Source organism: Salvelinus alpinus, chromosome 20 (assembly GCF_045679555.1).
Source record: "Salvelinus alpinus chromosome 20, SLU_Salpinus.1, whole genome shotgun sequence".
Classification (NCBI taxonomy): Eukaryota; Metazoa; Chordata; class Actinopteri; order Salmoniformes; family Salmonidae; genus Salvelinus; species Salvelinus alpinus.
The window spans coordinates 25,560,657-25,580,630 of NC_092105.1; the positions used below are offsets into that span (position 1 = coordinate 25,560,657).

At 41.3% G+C, this 19,974-nt stretch overlaps 1 protein-coding gene across 4 annotated transcripts in view; it reads left to right on the plus strand.

Moving 5' to 3' along the window:
* The window catches only part of LOC139546562 (ecto-NOX disulfide-thiol exchanger 1-like), a 126,286-nt gene that overhangs the window by 482 nt on the left and 105,830 nt on the right, over positions 1 to 19,974 (plus strand). The gene's annotated exons all lie outside the window — the stretch shown is intronic.

Sequence of the window (19,974 nt, forward strand, 5' to 3'; positions counted from 1 at the left end):
CGCGGCGATCTCTGTTTCTGACATTGTGTGATTGTGCTACATATGCATTGCTTGCTGTTTGGGATTTTATGCTGGGTTTCTGTATAGCACTTTGTGACACCAGCTGATGTAAAAGGGCTTTATAAATACATTTGATTTGATTTGGTAGGCAGGCTATCTAACGAGAGGTTTCGCTGCTGGTAATCCCTCTTAATTTGAAGGCAGCGGTGTCACCTCTTATCCCCATCACTGCATGGCTACTACCATTAATAACCTATTGAGATATTAATGGACATGCTAGATGTGGTGTAATTATGTATTGAGATAAACTGATAGAGAGAGATACTGCCTCGAGCACCCTAATAGAAAGGTGCCATGCCATATCAGACATGTTGAATGTTTCCATTTATTCCAGGCTATGTATTTGTTGATTGAAAACGTGTATATATTTTGTTATTGATTTAGAGACGTGAATATTATTCTATTCAGTTAGCCTATATAAAATACAGACTTGATAAAGGGCACACAAGTTGATGGAAACACAAGCATCAATTCCTAATTGCCTTCTATTCAACGTAGACCCATTTCAAACAGCATTGTTTTACAAATAAGTTAGTTGCCTCTGTTTAGGTTAAATCCCCTATTCTGAATAGGCTACTTCGGTTTTCAAAAACAGGAAGATAGAAAATTGTTGGCTATATGTCGGGTCTTTCTGGGTTCAAATCAGCCTCTATTTTCAGTTCGCATATAGTATTTGTTTATCAATGAGTGAATAGCTAGGCTACTTGAGAATGGCGTCCTTGAGAGAAAGTGGATGTTAAAGTGAATACTGGCAGTCAGCGATGCTTTGCTCTGCTGCGGTGACGGTGACGGTGAGTCAAACTCAACAGCTCGCTGCCTGGCGGATGCGCTTGATCATACGTCACCTGGGCAACCGGTTCAGCACCATGGAGAGCGGAGAGAGGGTGGTGGGGGGGATCCTTGGGAGAACATTACTGTGGTTAGATTGGTGACACTCATAGTGCTGTATGTAGGCTAAATGTAGTGAATATAACTCAGCATTAATTATACAAATTCTCATTTGCGTAATGGAACCTCTGCTAAGAGCCTTGTGTAAGTAACATCTTATTCCATATCTTTAGTTAGCCCCACTGTAGCTATGTGTGTCTGTTTGATTATGCAAGATAAAATGAGTCCTCTATAGCTTCTATTATGTTAGGTGTGGCATCTAATGAAGACACTTAGCATGAAGCCAGTGCAGCTGATAACGAAGGACTGATGGAAAGGTGTGAGCTTGAAGTCTATATTATAGTCATAGATATAGACAAGCTGTTGAATAGAAAAACACATTTTCCACTGAGAAATACAGTAGAGGGAGAGTGTAGGGTCTGGTGGTTGAGCTAGTCTTAATTGAAAAAGCTAATAAAAATGTCCTTCTAATAATTGAAGTGTTGCAGGCTGCAATATGGCTGTGAACAGTTGAAATTACATTTATTAAAGACAAAATGCAATGTTTGATTACAGAGTAATTTCAGGTTTTATTATTATTATTGCGATATGTCTAAATAGATGGGTGAATTATGAAAGCAGAGAAGGTCATTTCAGTGAGCCATCAAACATCCTCTACTGAAGGTCTGTGAGTGATGTTACATTAACGTGATTCAGACAACTAAATATTTACTCACAGATTGGAAGAGAGAGAGAAAGGAGGAGAGAGAGGGAATGAAGGGAGAAAAAACAGGAGAGAAGAAACAGGGATTCATTTAACACCATAACAGCAACAGCCATATTTCCCAGGGGGCATTGTTTTTTTGGGGAAACATATAAGTTCAGAGAACAGAACTGAAGTCTGTAAACAACAGCTTCAACCCTTAAAACAATCACCACTGAGCAGAGAGAGAGATAGAGAGAGACATAGACAGAGAGAGAGAGATAGAGAGTGAGATGGGAAGATAGACAGAGAGAGAGAGAGACATACACAGAGCGAAATAGAGAGAGAGTGAGATGGGAAGAGAGACTGAGGGAGTAGAAAGGGAGATTGTTGTGTCAATTTTTTACATTCACACCTCTCTTTATTGAATGAGTATAGTGACTGTACCATGCTGTATTTATGGTATAATATAAAACCCACCATGGAGTTAACAGGATTACACTGCTATTCATGTTGTACACACAAACACAGCTCTGCCTCTACTGACCCCACACCGCTCCTCACACACACAACCACTGGCACTGATTACTGTGGCATTTACTGCTGTTACATTATAGCCTGGTTCTGCTCCTTTAAATTGGTTCAATACATAATCAAGTCTATAAGTACAGGCAGACCTGATTCAGGATTTGTGTTTAAAATAAACACAGCTGTGTTTGCCATCGATCCCCAGGCCAAAGGAATTAGACCTGCTCCTCTCTCTCATCTTGTTTTTTAGTAACACTAACAGCTGGGTACTGTAGTCAAACACAAACTGTGAGTTTTAACGGGACAGAATACACAGCTGCTGTGTGTGTGCGAGTGCGTTAGCTGTATGTCGGTATCTTGCTATTGATATGGAGTGGGATGGAGATGGACAATGCAGAGCCTAAGGAGGGGATGGTGATGGTGTTAGCCATGACATGCCTCTCCATTCCACACATATGGACACACACACACATCCACAGTGGTCCTCATTGAATTAGAACGCTCTTCAGTCACAGTGTTTCATTCCCTCAGGGCTCTGGCTGCTGTTTCCTCCCTGGCTGTCTCACACGGTGGTGGGAGAATCTCATGTGTGACCACTCTCCGAGATGGCCTGTGTGATGGAGTCTGTCCGTGTGTGTGTGTGTCTGATTGCCTGCCTGTGTGTGTGAGAGCTGAACCCAGTTAGTCAAGCTGAGGCTTGGCAGCAGATCAGACCAGGCATATCTAATTGGGATTGAAGCCCATGGAAGAACAGGCAGGAAATACAATTAGCTGCCTCTCTGCCTGCCTGCCTCTCTGAACAGGAGAGAGAGGGAGAGAGAACAGGAGAGAGAGAAAAGGATAGAGAAAGAGCAAGGCAGAGGGAGAGAGAAAAAAGAGAGCGAGGGAGAGAGAGAGAAAGAGACAATTTCCCTCTTGAGGCTTTTAAGGGAGTGGGGGTTGGTTCTCCCAGCTATCCGCCAATCAGGGTGTTTTCGTCTTCTGTGTGTGTGTGTGTGTGTGTGTGTGTTGAAACAGCAATGTAATCTGTCTTTCATCTCTCTAACATTATTTTTTATATCTGTAAAAGAGGGACTTCAGTATTGACACGGTATGCATGTTCATAAAATATATTGACACACCCGTGAATCAATCTAATGAACATAATACAAAAATACCCATTAAAATCTGTCAGTTTAAGCTAGAGATATAACTTCTTTTTTTTGCCTATGTCGGCCGTCCGCATCTGCTGTGGAAAGTGGCAGCGCAACAGCACTGTTTGTCAGGCCAGGAGACATTCCGAAAATCGGTCTTCTCACAAAAACATCTGTAGCCTCCGAACGGTTTGGCCTACTAATATGACCTCTATAAAAAATGAGACTCTCAGGAACATGATAGTGTTCTCCGTTTTGCTCTACGACCCCCACAACTGTCACAGGACTCCTCTGAAGGTAACCCGGTACCGGTTTTAAAAAATGAATGGAATTATGGAGGTAGATTTGTTTCAACAAAAAAAGAGGTTAAATGTGTCCAGCAAACAAAAATATTTCCTGAGCTTTCTTAGATCTCCTAGATATAGGACAGACACTTCAAAACCTTATTCCTCATGATTTTGGGGGGGGGGGGGTCTGTTTTTCCATGTATGAATGTGTTTCTATGGGCTTTAGTAGTAAGGCACAAATTCAATATTTTATCAAATAGTTAGTGTATATATTTTTTGATACCTATAGGGGTCCTAAAATTCAAAATCAAATAGCTAAATGATCCATGGTATGACTATCTTAAAACAAATCCATATGTTAGCTCAGTCACATTTTCCTTTAGTTGAAGTTGTTTTTATTTCTGTATAGAATAGAGCAGTTATTTCTGTAGAGTAGAGTAGTTATTTCTGTAGAGTAGAGCAGTTATTTCTGTAGAGTAGAGCAGTTATTTCTGTAGAGTAGAGTAGTTATTTCTGTAGAGTAGAGCAGTTATTTCTGTAGAGTAGAGCAGGTATTTCTGTAGAGTAGAGCAGTTATTTCTGTAGAGTAGAGCAGTTATTTCTGTAGAGTAGAGCAATTATTTCTGTAGAGTAAAGCAGTTATTTCTGTAGAGTAAAGCAGTTATTTCTGTAGAGTAGAGTAGTTATTTCTGTAGAGTAGAGCAGTTATTTCTGTAGAGTAGAGCAGTTATTTCTGTAGAGTAGAGCAGTTATTTCTGTAGAGTAGAGCAGTTATTTCTGTAGAGTAAAGCAGTTATTTCTGTAGAGTAGAGCAGTTATTTCTGTAGAGTAGAGCAGTTATTTCTGTAGAGTAGAGCAGTTATTTCTATAGAGTAGAGCAGTTATTTCTGTAGAGTAGAGCAGTTATTTCTGTAGAGTAGAGCAGTTATTTCTGTAGAGTAGAGCAGTTATACTTAATTGGCTGTGGTCTAGCACAGTGCCTTTTCAATCCGGTTTAAATCCGAGTTTCCTTTAAAATGGAGAGAATACTGTGGCAAAAGACTGAGGCTGATCTTTTGAGGGGTAATTTTCCACTTCTCCCGTGATATTTAAGTCCTTTAACTAGGCTAGGGTCTGGCTGGCTGTTTGTATGTGTGTGTTTATGTGTGTGGTGTGTTTTGTGAGTCTTGCTTTCCTGTTTCAGTAAGTGCACCAATGCCTGGACTGTCTTCATTTGTCTTTGGAGAGAGGTGTGTGCATGCAGTGTTTAAAGTTTAAACGTTTTTTGTCACGTGCACAGGATACAACAGGTGTAAATCAGTACAGTGAAATGCTTACTTGCGAGCTCTTTCCAATAATGCCATATTCAATGTCAAGTTAAGAAGAAAAAATATAAAGTAAGAAAACACGAGAAATAAGAAAAACACAATAATGCAAGCTATAAACAGTGCCAGTGCCAGTACCATAATTACAATTTTTCGGGCCTTCCTCAGACACTGCCTGGTATGAATGTCCTGAATAGCTGGGAGCTCGCCCCCAGTGATTGTGCTGGGCCATTCGCACCTCCTTCAGTAGAGCCTTGCGGTCGAGGGTGGTGCAGTTGCCAAACCAGGCAGTGATGCAGCCGGTCAAGATGCTCCCGATAGTGCATCTGCACTCCCTGTGTGTATGTGACATATTAGAGGGGTTAAACAGGGGTTTCGTAGATAAGGACCAGATTCTTGCTCTTCCTCGTACCGGAGAAGAATAGAGAACGACTGTTGGATACAGACAGATGTTAGGAGATAGGGGACTGCTCATCTCCCTCCTCTATCAACTACCATTAGGTGATGTGCTTACTCTCTCACAGTCATCATCCAGGACACACACACACACACACACACACACACACACACACACACACACACACACACACACACACACACACACACACACACACACACACACACACACACACACACACACACACACACACACACACACACACACACACACACACACACACACACACACACAAACGCAAACACTGACCCACTCCCCCTGTGGTCATCTTATGATGACAGCAGAAGTCATCATGAGTGGGGTTTGATACGTATCTATCTAACATTCATCTTGGGTGTAGCACACACATCTATTTCACCAGTCAGATTAGCCTTGGTGCTGTTTTTTCTCTCCCTTTGATGCATTGCTAGAAATAGAAATACAATATTCTGGGTTGTTCCGTGGGAATCCTTATAAGAACATTCAGTCCCAGATGTTTTTAACATGCATTTTGTTGTTAGAAAGAGGGAGCGATGAGGGTTTGCAATGGTTTTACTGGCATGTGGAGGTATTATTAGTATGGAAGATGTTTAGAAATATTTCACAAGTTGTTGGACAGAATAAGTACCATGAATACAGTGGACTACATTTTCAGTTACAGTTTTTTACAATCACTTTGGCACTAATTTCGGAACCTTGATGTCATTTTTCAAAACTCTGGACACAAAACTCACAACCAATGATCAAAATGCACATTTTTCAAAACTCTAACACTTGTTTCAATTGCTTGGATACAATACACATAAAGCTAAAATCATTTGTTCATTGAACTAAAATCACCTGTTCAAAATGACACAACTTAACATCAAAGTATTACCATTTCAAAATGCAATTCACACATTACATCTGAGATGACTGTCTGTTCATTTCATTACAATGATCTAACTATCAATTGATACAACTGCTCAAAATGATAAGTAACTGTTGCATTACCTTTAATATATAGTTTTATGGAAAATGACAAACAATATTACATGTTTAGATCATGAAAGTTTCAGGATAACGAGATCCATTGACACCAATTACCATGGAACATGAACCAATTGGACTACATTATCTATGGCTGTAATATTTCATCATCATTCTTTATCAGACACTCTTTCTATGGTCCCATGTACCACTTTTCCAGACCATGTTTTCAGATTTGACATTACGGTGCACTCACCGGCCACTTTATTAGGTACACCTATCTAGTACTGGGTAGGACCCCCTTTTGCCTCCACAACAGCTTGAATGATTCGTGGTGTTATACATTAAGAGATGCCCTTCTGCACAACACTGTTTTAAACAGCTGTTATTTGAGCATTTGTGGCCTTTCTGTTAGCTTGAATGAGTCTGGACATTCTCCTCTGACCTCTCTCATTAACAAGGTGTTTTGCCCACAGAACTGCCGCTCACTGAATGTGTTTTGTTTATCGCACCATTCTCTGTAAACTTTAGAGACGGTAGTGCGTAAAAATCCCAGGAGGGCAGCTGTTTCTGAGATGCCGGAATCACCATGTGTGGCATCAATAATCATACCACGGTCAAAGTTGCTTAGATTACGCATCTTGTCCGTTCTAATGTTTGGTCGAACAACATCTAAAGCTCTCTACTCTATATATACTCTATATTTTGAGTTGCAGGCAGCCACATGATTCGCTGTTCGAATATAACCTTCCTTGATGAGCTAAATCAGGTCTGTAGAGCTGATGGCGTGACCTATGTCATTGTGTGGGATAATGTCAGGTTCCACCATGCTCAAATGGTGCAAGCATGGTTTCAGGCCCATTCACAATTTACCACCCTATACTTACCCCCATACTCTCCTTTCCTTAACCCGATAAAGGAATTTTTCTCCACATGGAGGTGGAAGGTATATGATAGGCGCCCTCACGAACAAGACACCCTTCTCCAGGCCATGGATGACGCATGCAATGACATCACGGCAGACCAGTGTCAGGCCTGCATTCGCCTGAAGATTCTTCCCAAGATGTTTGGCTAATGAAAACATCCATTGTGATGTGGATGAGAACCTGTGGCCAAATCCACAAGACAGGGTTGATGGAAATATAGAAGTACAGTAATCAATCCTGTGTTTTGGTTTTTACAGTAAGCCAGGTGAGGAACACTGCAATTGACCTTTAACTGTTTTTTCCTTTTTTTGTAGCCAATTATTTTTGCTTTGATTCAAAGAAACTTTGTTTCTGTTTCTGTTGTGATTTTATTTTATTTCATCAATAAATGTCATATTTTGTTCAATGATTCCACTGTGTCTGTAGTGTCCGCTCTACTAGTCCTTTTACAGTGAAGTATTTACGTGTAGTAGCATAATGAAACGTCTCACATTTTGTACTACAATATTTAATGATTGTACGAACAACTACACAGTGAAACTATCGGTATCTTGTGTGTGGGTGATCTAAATGAATATTCTCATGGTATTTCATGATAAATTAGTTATTTGAACCAATGATTCTGCAAGTGCAAGGTTTCTTTAAAGATATGAATGCACAATGCAATGTTCTGAACATTGGACAGCCTGTGTTACAAGTGATGACCGTTTTGAGTTTTGTGTCTAGAGTTTTGAAAAATGACCACAAGGTTCTGAAATTAGTGCCAAAGTGATTGTAAAAAACTGTAATTAAAGAAAGGACCTTAGTTCTCCTCTCTGGTGACCATCGGCCAACCAAGCCATCTTAAGGGTTTGGTACCTGTTTTCTCTCTACTGGCTAGACAGGGACTGCTATAGATACTGCAGCGCATCTGAGGTTATCACACTGTTGTGATAACTCAAAGTTGTATGTGTGTGTGCATGTACAGTACCAGTCAAAAGTTTTAGAACACCTACTCTTTCAAGTTTTTATTTTTTTAAACTATTTTCTACATTGTAGAATAATAGTGAAGACATCAAAACTATGAAATAACACATACGGAATGATGTAGTAACCAAAAAAGTGTTAAACAAATAAAAAATATATTTTTATCTATTTTATCCACCCTTTGCCTTGATGACACCTTTGCACATTCGTGGCATTCTCTCAACCAGCTTCATGAGGTAGTCACCTGGAATGCATTTAAATTAACAGGTGTACCTTGTTAAAAGTTCATTTGTGGAATTTCTTTCCTTCTTAATGCGTTTGAGCCAATCAGTTGTGTTGTGACAAGGTAAGGGTTGTATACAGAAGATAGCCCTATTTGGTAAAAGACCAAGTCCATATTGTGGCAAGAACTGCTCAAATAAGCAAAGAGAAATGACAGTCCATCATTACTTTAAGACATGAAGGTCAGTCGCAAAACCCATTAAGAGCTATGATGAAACTGGCTCTCATGAGGACCGCGACAGGAAAGGAAAACCCAAAGTTACCTCTGCTGCAGAGGATAAGTTCATTAGAGTTACCAGCCTCAGAAATTGCAGCCCAAATAAATACTTTACAGAGTTCAAGTAACAGACACATCTCAACATAAACTGTTCAGAGGAGACTGCGTGAATCGACCTTCATGGTCGAATTGCTGCAAACAATTCACTACTAAAGGACACCAATAATAAGAAGAAACTTGCTTGGGCCAAGAAACACGAGCAATGGACATTAGACCGTTGGAAATCTGTCCTTTGGTCTGATGAGTCCAAATTTTAGATTTTTGGTTCCAACCACCGTGTCTTTGTGAGACGCAGATTAGGTAAACAGATGATCTCCGCATGTGTAGTTCCCACCATTAAGCATGATGCTTTGATGGTGTGGGGGTGCTTTGCTGGTGACACTGTCAGTGATTTATTTACAATTCAAAGCACACTTAACCCGTATGGCAACCACAGCATTCTGCAGTGATACGCCATCCCATCTGGTTTGCGCTTAGTGGTACTATAATTTGTTTTTCAACAGGACATTGACCCAACACACCTCCAGGCTGTGTAAGGGATATTTGACCAAGCCGGAGAGTGATAGAGTGCTGCGTCAGATGACCTGGCCTCCACAATCACCCGACCTCAACCCAAATGGGATGAGTTGGACCACAGAGTGAAGGAAAAGTAGCCAAGAAGTGCTCAGCAAATGTGGGAACTCCTTCAAGAATGTTGTAAAAGCATTCCAGGTGAAGCTGGTTGAGAGAATGCCAAGAGTGTGCAAAGCTGTCATCAAGGCAAAGGGTGGCTACTTTGAACAATCTCAAATCTCAAATATATTTTAATTTGTTGAACACATTTTTGGTTACTACATGATTCCATTTGTGTGTTTGCGTGCATGTGAGTGTGTGTGTATAGGTGCGTGCATGATTGTGTGTTTTGGGTTCACTCCAAGGTTTGGTTAGTGTAGCATCATGTAAAACGTCCCGATCAGTAAAGATCCATGTTAGACTGAGGCCAGAACATTTAGTGATGTTCATGATGTTATGATATGTCAGGACTGTGGTATGGAGAGTGAGTAAAATATCAACAAATTCAGACAAAGACAGTCCAACAGATCAACTGTCCTACAGCTACTTATGGAAAGAATGATTCCACTGCTACAGTGTGTGTGTGTGTGTGTGTGCATGTTACTGCTTATGTGTTTTTATTGTGTATTTCTCTGTGTGAATACTTGCGTGTGTATTTATCTGTGTGTGTGTGTGTGTGTGTCTGCACAGCGGTAGTACATTGAGCCAGTATAGAGACAGTGAGGGATTTGTCCTTATTACAGGCCAGTCTACCAGTGGGAACAAAGAGTGATCATTGCAGTCAGTCTGTAACACTGGGAACAAGCTGCCTCTCTCTGCTAGCCTGACAGAGACACACACTGCTGCTGTCACTACACTGACTGGGCTTGACTGCTGGAATAGCCTCACAATCTTTCTCTTTCCATCCCATACAAATGTTGAATCGAAAGAGATGGAAGTACTGCAGCATGCCTGTATTGTGAGAGGTGTAGGTTTTTATTGAAACAATTATTGAGGGAAGAAGATGAGAACAGTTGCATTAGCATGGTGCTATCCAGGATTAGCGCAATCATCCTGAGAAACAGACTGACTACCTGAAGTGATCCACATTGATCTGCTCTCCTCTCTCGGATCCTCTCTGTCTCTGCAACCCATCCCCCATCCCCCTCTCTCTTCTCTCCCACTCCTCCTCTCTCCTATCATCATCCCTCTGTCCTCTGTGTCCTTGGGTGGAGAGGGACTGGCTGGGAGAAGGCACTGAGATATTTAGGTGGAGAGCAGGTTGAAGCTCAGTGTTAAATTCAAATCTCCCTACCATTATATCAAAGGCAATATGACACCAATCTCGATGAAATTCTCAAATGAACTTGATTGGCTATCAACTCGGTCGATCAGCAACTCAACACAAACAGTGCGCAGCCTGCACCAGCCAGTGATGATAAGAAGTGGTTGAGGACAAACCTAGGCTATAGATATCTATATCTTGGTACTCAAGCTGAGGTTAATCAATAAATGCATACAGATAAATTGTTCGACATGAAAATGTTGTTATTATTAGTGAGCTGAACGTGGTTTTGTTTTGATTAGCTAACTAGCTAGCCAGCAGCTGTAACGTTAGCTAACTAGCTAGCTAACGTAACGTTATACCACAGATAGAATACCAGTCAGAGGAGAGCTAACGTTGGCAGGCTAGCTAACCAACAAACGAGGAAAGCTAGCTAGCTATATTTTGCCAAGGAAGGTTTTTTATATAAGGCTGAAGTCATCTGTGTAAACAAACAAGTAAGCTAGCGAACGTCCTTGCCTGCTATAGCCAGTTAGCTAGCCAACTAGTTAACCAGTAATAACCCAATGTTGACAATAACTTATATCTCACATTCTTCCAAAGCATAGGTACTATAGTTAGCTAGCTAAGTAAAGTTCATAGTCAACACCAAACTTTGGGAAATTGCCACGCTGCTAATTTATAATACATCATGCAATGGGCATTTCTCATTTAACGTTAGCTACCCCATACAGTCAAATTGGCTTACTTGCTAACGTTACGTCTGCAACCAGATTTCAGCAGTTAACATAACAGCTGCTAGCTAGCTAGCCTCGACCAAGATCAGCCGTGCCTCTCCCAACACAAACTGTTGCTGATAAAAATAAGAAGCAGTTAGCTAGCTAGCACACCAGACAGACATGTTGTTTTCGACGGTCCAAAGCTAGCGTTACTAACCTTACCTTATGCATTAATTCAGTACTCTCCCTCCTCTCTAAATGCAATTTTATTCTTGTCATTATAATCCAAATTTGCACTGACTGATCAATACAGTGTCAAGTTACTTTTCAGTGTGTTCCTAAAAATCGAAATTCTCACTTTGTGTGAGTGCACCCAGTTAAAACAAAAACATAATTGCTTGCTAGTACAACCGCACCTGTGCGCAGTTAAAATAAAATGCCATACTTGCTAACCTGGTTAGAGCTAACTCTATAAATGAGACTGTTTTCAACACATCAACTGTTTTAGATAATTCCCTTTTAACCAAGCAAGAGAAATAAATGTTCAGTCAGTACCGAGTGAATGAACAACAAAAACATTGTGCAACAAAAGCTTCCTGTCATCACCAGACTGTCCATGTAACTAGTGTCAAGTTATTATGTTTAAAACAAGGTTCGTAGCGTGACAGTTAGTGCTACTGCCCTGGGAACTGCAGGTCCTGAGTTCCCCTCTCGGAGGATACATTTTGACCATTCTCTTTAGTGTATGGTTTTGACACACAGTGCTTATTCACATTTATTACGTGGCTCTTAGAAGGGCCTTTAGGTTCGTGGAGTGGCAGTGAGTGTGGTTGTGTTTACAACTGAGTGCGTCTTGCCAGAACGGAGGAAAGACCAGCTCTCAGACCCTCAAGGAAGAAAGAGGTCGTTGCCCTCATCCGTGAGATGCACGCCATCCCTACAGTACTACCCAGGGACACAGTGCTTTATGGCAGTGTGGCGGATTGTAGGCATGCGCCTGTCAATGAGAAATGCAACTGGCCCATGTGGAACCGACAAACAACGTATGCCAATTCAAATGCACGCAGTACACATGGTACTTCGCACACTATCAATACTTTAAATATTTGTTCTGTTCCAAATCTGTGAGTACTCCCAAATGTTTTCATATTTATACTGATATTTTTAAATGAGGACATGTGTGCTCTTCTACTGGAGTTGGATAACTGTGTAAAACATGACTTAGGACATTTGTAGCTGAAGTTTTGTCTTCAAGGAGCACCTATCCAATTTCAGATTTGTAAATATGTCTATACATTTTCTTACGAGTTTTGTACTTGTCTAATGACTGTACTTGTCTAATTACAGACGCACAAATATCATACCCCCAAGACATGCTAACCTTTCACCATTACAATAACAGGGGGGGTATGCGTCTGTAACTTTCTCACTCATCATTATTCACGATTCCTTCAGGATTATAGTAGCATCCACATTAATCTGAAACACAACCAAAACAAACAGCAAATACATCCAACAAATGTGTAGAGTCACAAGCTTGATGTAATCATTGCGTGCTAGGAATATGGGACCAAATACTTAACTTTGTACTACTTCAATATACATATAAGTGAATTTGTTCCAATACTTTTGGTTCCCTAAAATAGGGGGACTATGTACAAAAAGTGCTGTGATTTCTAAACGATATGGATGAAGATACCCTCAAATTATAGCTGACAGTCTACACTTTCACCTCATAGTCACTGTTTGATTTCAAATTTAAATGTTTGGAGTATAGAGCCAAAATAAGAAAAACTGCTTCACTGTCCCAATAATTACAGAGAGCATGGTATATATATCATTTGTATATATTTTTTAGATAGGCCTAGTGTACATTTGTATTACTGTTGCGTCACCATATTTATTGCAAAATAAATACAAGTACAAACATAACTTTAAGCTACACATTATTTTGACAGAGGCAATGAACTGTCCATTGATCAGCACAGCAACTGATAAAACAGAACCATGTTTGAAACACAAGTGGTTTTGAACTTATGTCAATATTACACAGATAAGCTAACAGTTACAGAAATCAGGTATGCTGACAGGCTCTAGCTGAGCTACTGTGTCCAACACACCACCATCCGTTGTCATGTTGGGCACCTACTGAACATAAAATTATTAATTATGTTTTGCTAAAATAAAGGTTTAAGGAAATACAGGCATGCAGCACATTACTACAAGACAAAACAGCTCAATCAAGCCGGATGGTCTTGTAAGTATAAAAGTAAATCTTGCTTCTATTTAATAATGATAATGTCTTACTGTGGTGTGTGAAGAATCCAATATTTGACCTTGTATTCAGTACAAATCAATTATTGTGGAAGCACCTCCTCTAAGAGTATGAATTAGACTGTTTGAATCCTAAGCAACCTGCCTACACATAGTTTGAAGTACAATACCAACATAGCTACTGTAGTAGGTCAAAGCTGTGTGCTGGAAAACCTTGGTAGAACATGGGTGGAACAGGCATTGTGGTGCTTGTGAATTTCCTTTCTTTTTTGGCTTCAGACCAATGCCTATTCTCACTTAAACATTGTTTTTGTGTTTTTAATATGCAATATAGTGTAAGACGGGGACAGGGGCAGCCAAAGGTGGTGTGTGTGTGTGTGTGTGTGTGTGTGTGTGTGTGTGTGTGTGTGTGTGTGTGTGTGTGTGTGTGTGTGTGTGTGTGTGTGTGTGTGTGTGTGTGTGTGTGTGTGTGTGTGTGTGTGTGTGTGTGTGTGTGTGTGTGTGTGTGTGTGTGTGTGGAGCCCTGCATGCTGCTGTGGGTTGATGGGATGTCTCTGGACAGTAATGGACGGTGAGAAAGGAAGGAATCATCGTGGCTGTCTGTCTTTTCTATGACTGTGTGTGTGTGGCAATAATAGTTAGTGAGCCGAAATAATCTGTGGCTGTCTTTCCAACCAGCGTGCATGAACAGGGCAAACTGAAGATGAAGAATAGTCAGCATCTCTCCAACAATAGAGGACAATAGACTTGTCTTCAAAAATATATATTTACTTTTTTAGAACCAATGAGTTTCGCCTTCATCAGTGAAACAGGTTTTTGTTACTGTTAAATTTCCTGCTATCACCATCCTTCATCTTAACCCGCATTACAGTGGAGGGCAGTTATGACCAGAGGGGATGAAAGGATAAAAGAGGTATGACCCAAAACTGGTGATGGACTAAAATAGGTCATCTTTCTATAGCTCTCTGTTTTTCTGTTTTAGTCTAGATACTTCCTCTTTCTTCGTTTTTCTGATGGCTACACTATCCTTTTAACTGTAATTGTGTTTTCAGGATTCACACACACATACACACACAAATGCACGCACGCACGCACGCACGCACGCACGCACACACACACACACACACACACACACACACACACACACACACACACACACACACACACACATGCACACTGTGCTTGGGCAGGCTGTTTCAGTGGTCCAGTGGGATGCTAGCATCAGGTGAGTCAATATTTTGAATTTATTCAACCAATACGTGGATGAGACTATAACGATCAGTCATCTGGAGCAGGTTAACTACAGATACATGTGTTTAACATAATAATCTGACATCATTTTCTAACCATAAACAACTATTTTATAGCATCATAAATTAGTAATATATATGCCTTCATGTGAAAGGTTATTTAGCTAGTGAACTGAACATTTATTTTGAGTTGATAATATGAAAACCTAATTCTATGTCCATTAAAAAATGTATTAGTATCGTAAATTGTACTCAAGCATAAGTATTGTTGCCTGTAAAATGTTCCCACATAGCCTCTCGTCGCTAAGTGGGGCGATCAGCAAGCAGAGGGAGGTGATGTTACCTGTCACAACTCACACTCCTTTCTTGGAAATTCTGAATTAATGTTGCTTAGCAACAGGAGGAGACGGTCATGTGCTGTGTGTGACGGTTGACTTTGTAATTCGATTGATCTTTGCCTTCACCAACTTATCTTATTAAGACACTATAATAAGGGTAGAGGCTAGAGGTGGATGTGGTATTGGGCTGATCTCCAGGTACACAGTGTTTCTAGGAATCCAAGCCAGTCACTCAGTATTAGCTGAGTTGTTGTGTTGCTGTGAGAGGAGAGATAAGGACTGTTCGATATAGACAGGAGATAGGGGACCGATCATCTCCCTCTTCTATCCACTATCGTTAGATGGTGTGCCTACTCTCTCACAGTCCTCCCTCAGGACACACACACTCAGTGTTTAGTTCTATTTCACCTCCCTCCCTCTGTCTCTCTCTCTCTCCCTCCATCCCCCCTCTCTCCGTCTCCATCTCTCTCTCTCCCTCCCCCCTCTCTCTCAACCTTTAAGGGAAGCTCCAGGTAGCTACTAAACTCACTCTCTGGCTAATTTCTCTGACATTTAGAATAATTATTCGTCGTCAGAGCATATCAGCGTGTTAAAATGTTTACTGGTCTAGTTAGAGCTGTTTTTCATGGGGTTGACACGATTACTCAAGTCTTTTAACATGAACTATAAAAACAATACAATGCAGCCGTTTGAAAGAAAGATCCTCTCTTAGCCAAAGTGATTTAAACGTAGTGTTTAGACATGCCAGTTTTGTAATCACTAACAGTTCATTATGATTTGAGTTGACAGAGGTGAACAGAGGTGAGAGTGTTGTTTCGTAATTATTTGTTTGAATGGTTTCTTACTGTTTGTGCGTGTGTGTGTTAATGTGCCAAAGTCCTCTCAGTTAGTGTGTGTGTGTGTTTTTTTCTCTCCAGTGAGTGTGGTGTATGTGTTTGTGTTTGTGTGTGACCTCTCCAGTGAGTGTGGTGTATGTGTTTGTGTGTGACCTCTCCAGTGAGTGTGGTGTATGTGTTTGTGTGTGACCTCTCCAGTGAGTGTGGTGTCTCCTCATTAATGTTACATCAGTCTCCTGTGAAGTGCTAAGGGTTGAACTGTAACATTATCCTCTTCCCTCCCCAGCACAGGGTGTGTGTGTGTGTGTGTGTGTGTGTGTGTTTGTGTGTGTGTGTGTGTGTGTGTGTGTGTGTGTGTGTGTGTGTGTGTGTGTGTGTGTGTGTGTGTGTGTGTGTGTGTGTGTGTGTGTGTGTGTGTGTGTGTGTGTGTGTGTGTGTGTGTGTGTGTGTGTGTGTGTGTGTGTGTGTGTGAAATCTGTACCGAATATCAGAGAACTTCTAGTGCTATAGTGGGGGACGACACATTCTCACGCTCTTGCACACACACACACAAACACACATACACACCAGTGTGTGGCGAGGGTAGATGTTTTCCATTGTGTCTAATGAATGTAGAGTGGTACAGTGATATCCAGCTGAAACAGGAATAAACATTTAATGATTTCTGCAGGAGGCTGTGATTTCAATTGAAACAGTTGGCTGCGCAGGGCAAAATCTCTAATCCCTTTTATTGGAGGAGCTCTTAGTTACTTTCCTCCCCCATAAGTGTAAAGGAGTGGAGGAGAGAGGAGGAGGAGGAGAGGGGAGGTGGAGGAGGAGGAGAGAGGAGGAGACGGGAGGAGAAGGAGAGGGGAGGTGGAGGAGAAGGAGGAGGGGGGAGGAGGAGAGGGGAGATGGAGGAGGAGGAGAGAGGAGGAGACTGGAGGAGAAGGAGAGGGGAGGTGGAGGAGGAGGAGGGGGGAGGAGGGGGGAGGAGGAGGAGAGGGGAGATGGAGGAGAGAGGAGGAGACGGGAGGAGAAGGAGAGGGGAGGTGGAGGAGAAGGAGGAGGGGGGAGGAGGAGGAGAGGGGAGATGGAGGAGGAGGAGGAGGAGGAGGAGAGAGGAGGAGATGGGAGGAGAAGGAGAGGGGAGGTGGAGGAGGAGGAGGAGGACAGGGGAGGAGGAGGACAGTGTAGGAGGAGGGGGAGGAGGATGAGAGGGGAGATGGAGGAGGAGAGAGGAGGAGATGGGAGGAGAAGGAGAGGGGAGGTGGAGGAGAAGGAGGAGACGGGAGGAGACGGGAGGAGGAGAGAAGAATGCAGTGAAATCCCTTTGTTCCCTGGTTACAGTATTTGAATTAGAACTCAACCAGGAGAATCACATATGTCATAAAACTCTTATTGTCTGATAGTATGATGACATCTCTTCCTAATTAAATTATAGAAGTCAACAAGAGATGTTAAAGATGTGATTTGATTCAGTTATACAAATTCCCTCATTGCCTATATGTTTCTTTACCTTTTTACATTCCATACAATAACCCCAAAGATGGTTTGTTCAACAGAGGTTAGGATTGGCTAACTCCAAGACTATGGAGACTGCAACATTTGATCTACAAACTCAGAAGACCCTTCCTCTGTCCTGTGATATGGCCGATAGCAGATCTACGCTATAGTTATAAATATTTAAAATGCAATAGGTTCTGCTCCACCTGCCTCTGTCCTGTAGGCAGCAGTCCTGCATAGTAACAACATCTCACATAGAACCGCTGTATGTGTATCAAGAGATAAAAGCGGAGATGGTGAGAGCACAAGAGAGTATCTCTGAGGCAGTTTATGTGCGGTAGAAGCCTCGGTTCTATTTATACTCAACCAGTCAGGAGACACTACATAGATCAATAAGCACTACTGGAGTCCAATCAGGAAACAAGGGGTTGCTAAATACATGGTGCAATGTATGAATGCTATTCAATGAGGAAATGGAAGGATGCTACACTCTTAGAAAAAATGGTTCCAAAAGGAAACCCTTTTTGGTTCCAGGTAGAACTAGGGCTGTGGCGATCACAACATTTCGTCAGCCGGTGATTGTCAACCAAATAACTGTCGGTTTCACGGTAATTGACCGTTAATTAACATAAACACATTTAGCATCTCCTGGCTTCCACACATAGCCTACAAGCCATTTTAAAAATTCTAATAAATCCATGTAATATAGCATACACCTTCACAATAAACCCATTTTTTTTATTTTAGACAGGTCTAAAGAAGCATGATATGAAGAAAATGTAGTCTATTTCAGATGAAAATAATAGCATACTCTGAGTTGTCCTTATGTTTGGTCCTGATGTGGCTATGCCAAATGGCTGTGGGCTACACTAGTTAATTTAGCAGACAAAATGTGCTTATAATTCCGTGCCATTATTTTATATTGTTTGATAGTATGAAGAATACAATTGAACAAAGCTGAATAAAATGTTTATATTTTCTCCAAACGATTTGAGGGAGCATGTGTAACAGTTTAACTTTAGTCCGTCCCCTCGCCCCGACCCGGGCGCGAACCAGGGACCCTCTGCTCACATCAACAACAGTCACCCACGAAGCATCGTTACCCATCGCTCCACAAAAGCCGCGGCCCTTGCAAAGCAAGGGGAACCACTACTTCAAGGTCTCAAAGCGAGTGACGTCACCGATTGAAACGCTATTAGCGCGCACCACCGCTAACTAGCTAGCCATTTCACATCGGTTACACACGCACATGCGGCTATTCTGTGTTGAGTAATTAACAAAGAAATAGGTACTCCTATATGCTTCATTTAGAGTTATTAATGTAACTTTAGTTGTTCTACAAATGTTGGGCTATATGTTTAGAATTTTATTACATTGTATGGCTGCATGATGAGACTCTAATAATGATTTGTTTTTTGCGCAGGCTGTACACACTCCAATAGTCTCTCATTCACAATTTGTCAAGCACTTGATAAATGCCTCAAATTTCACGGCAGCATCCTGTTTGTGTCCGTAATGCACCCCAAAAAAATCCATGCCTTTTGTGTCCCGGAGTGCTGCCTTGTGCCCTTCTCCCTGAGTGTGCTGTGTAATCCGAAGCGTCTCTCACTCACATGGCTCTCCGTCACGTGATCGGGTCTTTCTCACAGGCTACAAGTGAAGACAGACACATCAGGGATGCAACTGCGCACGTCCTTATCCAACTCCGGGGTCCTTATTGAAGATATTGGAACTGTCCACATTTACTTTTCGTCAGCCAACAAGATGAGTAGGCCTAACGAACAGCAAATGCACTAGCCTATGTCAATCTACTATCCCCCATAGTACAAAAGTTGACCTATTCTGTGCGAGAAATAAATATTCCAAACATGGTCTGGAACAATTGTGCGATGCGATAGATCCCAAATTAATACAACTACTAGCATAAAGAAAAAGTTTTTATGCAATGTGGTTGACGCAACAGATCAGAACGTTTAGCTTAAAATGTTGATAAACTATCAGACTATTTCTTCACATTATAAGCACAGCAATGTGTGCATGGCAGTAGGCTATAAGCGTGAATGTTCCATTAGCAAAAGCGAACTCAAATGCAATTATGCATGTAATGCTTTTATTATAAAGGTGAATTTTTATGGTGAAAATTATCTTCCCCAAACTTGAAACTCACGTGCTGCTTATATAGGACCCTGGGACTAAACATCTCCCTCTGCAACTGGATCCTGGATGAAGCGGATTAATGTGCTTCATTTTAAGAAGGTATTTGGCCATTTTAGTTGTGATACAAACCTTATTAAAACATATAGGCCTATGGGCTAGGCTACATGAGCTGTGCGACTATGATTCGAAAAGTCGCAAAAAAAGGAATTGTTTCTTATGCTGGGCATCATTCACAAGTGACAAAATAAAATTCACAAGTGATAGGCTAATATTGTCACCCATCAGACTATTCTTGATTTAATCTTGTCTTTATACATACTTATTAATATATGTGTGACATTTGTTTTGATTTAGAATGGAC